Genomic DNA, 4,978 nt, shown 5'->3' with positions numbered 1-4,978 from the left:
GGCGCAGACAGTAGAAGGATAGCATCAGCGCAGCAGTTTCTCGTTCCCTCCAGCAGAGGCTCAGATAGTAGAAGGATAGCGTCAGCGCAGCAGTTTCTCGTTCTCTCCAGCAGAGGCTCAGACAGTATGAAGCTAGCCTCAGCGCAGCAGTTTCTCGTTCTCTCCAGCAGAGGTGCAGACAGTAGAAGGATAGCGTCAGCACAGCAGTTTCTCGTTCTCTCCAGCAGAGGCTCAGACAGTATGAAACTAGCGTCAGCACAGCAGTTTCTCGTTCTCTCCAGCAGAGGCTCAGACAGTATGAAGCTAGCGTCAGCACAGCAGTTTCTCGTTCTCTCCAGCAGAGGCTCAGACAGTAGGAAGCTAGTGTCAGCACAGCAGTTTCTCGTTCTCTCCAGCAGAGGCTCAGACATTAGGAAGCTAGCGTCAGCACAGCAGTTTCTCGTTCCCTCCAGCAGAGGCGCAGACAGTAGGAAGCTAGCATCAGCACAGCAGTTTCTCGTTCCCTCCAGCAGAGGCGCAGACAGTAGAAGGATAGCATCAGCGCAGCAGTTTCTCGTTCTCTCCAGCAGAGGTGCAGACAGTAGAAGGATAGCGTCAGCACAGCAGTTTCTCGTTCTCTCCAGCAGAGGCTCAGACAGTATGAAGCTAGCGTCAGCACAGCAGTTTCTCGTTCTCTCCAGCAGAGGCTCAGACAGTATGAAGCTAGCATCAGCGCAGCAGTTTCTCGTTCTCTCCAGCAGAGGTGCAGACAGTAGGAAGCTAGCATCAGCGCAGCAGTTTCTCGTTCTCTCCAGCAGAGGCTCAGACAGTAGGAAGCTAGCGTCAGCACAGCAGTTTCTCGTTCCCTCCAGCAGAGGCGCAGACAGTAGAAGGATAGCGTCAGCGCAGCAGTTTCTCGTTCCCTCCAGCAGAGGCTCAGACAGTAGGAAGCTAGCGTCAGTGCAGCAGTTTCTCGTTCCCTCCAGCAGAGGCGCAGACAGTAGAAGGATAGTGTCAGCGCAGCAGTTTCTCGTTCCCTCTAGCAGAGGCTCAGACAGTAGGAAGCTAGCGTCAGCACAGCAGTTTCTCGTTCTCTCCAGCAGAGGCTCAGACAGTAGGAAGCTAGCATCAGCACAGCAGTTTCTCGTTCCCCTCAGCAGAGGCTCAGACAGTAGAAGGATCGCGTCAGCGCAGCAGTTTCTCCTTCCCTCCAGCAGAGGCTCAGACAGTAGGAAGCTAGCGTCAGCACAGCAGTTTCTTGTTCTCTCCAGCAGAGGCGCAGACAGTAGAAGGATAGCATCACCGCAGCAGTTTCTCGTTCTCTCCAGCAGAGGCGCAGACAGTAGAAGGATAGCGTCAGCGCAGCAGTTTCTCGTTCCCTCCAGCAGAGGCTCAGACACTAGAAGGATAGTGTCAGCGCAGCAGTTTCTCGTTCCCTCCAGCAGAGGCTCAGACACTAGAAGGATAGTGTCAGTGCAGCAGTTTCTCGTTCCCTCCAGCAGAGGCTCAGACAGTAGAAGGATCGCGTCAGCGCAGCAGTTTCTCGTTCCCCTCAGCAGAGGCTCAGACAGTAGAAGGATCGCGTCAGCGCAGCAGTTTCTCGTTCCCTCCAGCAGAGGCTCAGACAGTAGGAAGCTAGCGTCAGCACAGCAGTTTCTTGTTCTCTCCAGCAGAGGCTCAGACAGAAGGATAGCGTCAGCACAGCAGTTTCTCGTTCTCTCCAGCAGAGGCTTAGACAGTAGGAAGCTAGCGTCAGTGCAGCAGTTTCTCGTTCCCTCCAGCAAAGGCGCAGACAGTAGAAGGATAGCGTCAGCGCAGCAGTTTCTCGTTCTCTCCAGCAGAGGCTCAGACAGTAGAAGGATCGCGTCAGCGCAGCAGTTTCTCGTTCCCTCCAGCAGAGGCTCAGACAGTAGGAAGCTAGCGTCAGCACAGCAGTTTCTTGTTCTCTCCAGCAGAGGCGCAGACAGTAGAAGGATAGCATCACCGCAGCAGTTTCTCGTTCTCTCCAGCAGAGGCGCAGACAGTAGAAGGATAGCGTCAGCGCAGCAGTTTCTCGTTCCCTCCAGCAGAGGCTCAGACACTAGAAGGATAGTGTCAGCGCAGCAGTTTCTCGTTCCCTCCAGCAGAGGCTCAGACACTAGAAGGATAGTGTCAGTGCAGCAGTTTCTCGTTCCCTCCAGCAGAGGCTCAGACAGTAGAAGGATAGCGTCAGCGCAGCAGTTTCTCGTTCCCCTCAGCAGAGGCTCAGACAGTAGAAGGATCGCGTCAGCGCAGCAGTTTCTCGTTCCCTCCAGCAGAGGCTCAGACAGTAGGAAGCTAGCGTCAGCACAGCAGTTTCTTGTTCTCTCCAGCAGAGGCTCAGACAGAAGGATAGCGTCAGCGCAGCAGTTTCTCGTTCTCTCCAGCAGAGGCTCAGACAGTAGGAAGCTAGCGTCAGCACAGCAGTTTCTCGTACTCTCCAGCAGAGGCGCAGACAGTAGAAGGATAGCGTCAGCGCAGCAGTTTCTCATTCGCTCCAGCAGAGGCGCAGACAGTAGAAGGATAGCGTCAGCGCAGCAGTTTCTCGTTCTCTCCAGCAGAGGCGCAGACAGTAGGAAGCTAGCGTCAGCGCAGCAGTTTCTCGTTCCCTCCAGCAGAGGCTCAGACAGTAGAAGTTAGCGTCAGCACAGCAGTTTCTCGTTCCCTCCAGCAGCGGCTCAGGCAGAAGGATAGCGTCAGCGCAGCAGTTTATCGTTCCCTCCAGCAGAGGCGGAGACAGTAGAAGGATAGCGTCAGCGCAGCAGTTTCTCGTTCCCTCAAGCAGAGGGTCAGACAGTAGAAGGATAGCGTCAGCGCAGCAGTTTCTCGTTCCCTCCAGCAGAGGCTCAGACAGTAGAAGGATAGCATCAGCGCAGCAGTTTCTCGTTCCCTCCAGCAGAGGCGTAGACAGTAGGAAGCTAGCATCAGCACAGCAGTTTCTCGTTCCCCCCAGCAGAGGCGCAGACAGTAGAAGGATAGCATCGGCGCAGCAGTTTCTCGTTCCCTCCAGCAGAGGCGCAGACAGTAGAAGGATAGCGTCAGCGCAGCAGTTTCTCGTTCCCTCCAGCAGAGGCGCAGACAGTAGAAGGATAGCGTCAGCGCAGCAGTTTCTCGTTCCCTCCAGCAGAGGCTCAGACAGTAGGAAGCTAGCGTCAGCACAGCAGTTTCTCGTTCCCCCCAGCAGAGGCGCAGACAGTAGAAGGATAGCATCGGCGCAGCAGTTTCTCGTTCCCTCCAGCAGAGGCGCAGACAGTAAAAGGATAGCGTCAGCGCAGCAGTTTCTCGTTCCCTCCAGCAGAGGCGCAGACAGTAGAAGGATAGCGTCAGCGCAGCAGTTTCTCATTCGCTCCAGCAGAGACGCAGACAGTAGAAGGATAACGTCAACGCAGCAGTTTCTCGTTCCCTCCAGCAGAGGCTCAGAAAGTAGAAGGATCGCGTCAGCGCAGAAGTTTCTCGTTCACTCCAGCAGAGGCTCAGACAGTAGGAATCTAGCGTCAGCGCAGCAGTTTCTCGTTCCCTCCAGCGGAGGCGCAGACAGTAGAGGGATAGCGTCAGCGCAGCAGTTTCTCGTTCCCTCCAGCAGAGGCTCAGACAGTAGTAAGCTAGCGTCAGCACAGCAGTTTCTCGTTCTCTCCAGCAGAGGCGCAGACAGTAGAAGGATAGCGTCAGCGCAGCAGTTTCTCATTTGCTCCAGCAGAGGCGCAAACAGTAGAAGGATAGCGTCAGCGCAGCAGTTTCTCGTTCCCTCCTGCAGAGGCGCAGACAGTAGGAAGCTAGCATCAGCACAGCAGTTTCTCGTTCTCTCCAGCAGAGGCTCAGACAGTAGTAGGATAGCGCAGCAGTTTCTCGTTCCCTCCAGCAGAGGCGCAGACAGTAGGAAGCTAGCGTCAGCACAGCAGTTTCTTGTTCCCTCCAGCAGAGGCTCAGACAGAAGGATAGCGTCAGCACAGCAGTTTCTCGTTCTCTCCAGCAGAGGCTCAGACAGTAGAAGGATCGCGTCAGCGCAGCAGTTTCTCGTTCCCTCCAGCAGAGGCTCAAACAGTAGGAAGCTAGCGTCAGCACAGCAGTTTCTCGTTCCCTCCAGTAGAGGCTCAGACAGTAGGAAGCTAGTGTCAGCACAGCAGTTTCTCGTTCTCTCCAGCAGAGGCGCAGACAGTAGGAAGCTAGCGTCAGCGCTGCAATTTCTCGTTCCCTCCAGCAGAGGCGCAGACAGTAGAAGGATAGCGTCAGCGCAGCAGTTTCTCGTTCTCTCCAGCAGAGGCGCAGACAGTAGAAGGATAGCGTCCGCGCAGCAGTTTCTCGTTCCCTCCAGCAGAGGCTCAGACAGTAGAAGGATCGCATCAGCGCAGCAGTTTCTCGTTCCCTCCAGCAGAGGCTCAGACAGTAGGAAGTTAGCGTCAGCACAGCAGTTTCTCGTTCTCTCCAGCAGAGGCGCAGACAGTAGAAGGATAGCGTCAGCGCAGCAGTTTCTCGTTCCCTCCAGCAGAGGCTCAAACAGTAGGAAGCTAGCGTCAGCACAGCAGTTTCTCGTTCCCTCCAGTAGAGGCTCAGACAGTAGGAAGCTAGTGTCAGCACAGCAGTTTCTCGTTCTCTCCAGCAGAGGCGCAGACAGTAGGAAGCTAGCGTCAGCGCAGCAATTTCTCGTTCCCTCCAGCAGAGGCGCAGACAGTAGAAGGATAGCGTCAGCGCAGCAGTTTCTCGTTCTCTCCAGCAGAGGCGCAGACAGTAGAAGGATAGCGTCAGCGCAGCAGTTTCTCGTTCTCTCCAGCAGAGGCTCAGACAGTAGAAGGATCGCGTCAGTGCAGCAGTTTCTCGTTCTCTCCAGCAGAGGCTCAGACAGTAGAAGGATAGCGTCAGCGCAGCAGTTTCTCGTTCTCTCCAGCAGAGGCTCAGACAGTAGGAAGCTAGCGTCAGCGCAGCAGTTTCTCGTTCCCTCCAGCAGAGGCTCAGACAGTAGGAAGCTAGCGTCAGCGCAGCAGTT

Source organism: Abramis brama, assembly GCF_963993115.1.
Source record: "Abramis brama genome assembly, chromosome: 4".
Taxonomy (NCBI): domain Eukaryota; kingdom Metazoa; phylum Chordata; class Actinopteri; order Cypriniformes; family Leuciscidae; genus Abramis; species Abramis brama.
The sequence above is the reverse complement of the archived record's forward strand: the minus strand, read 5'-3'. Positions refer to the sequence as shown.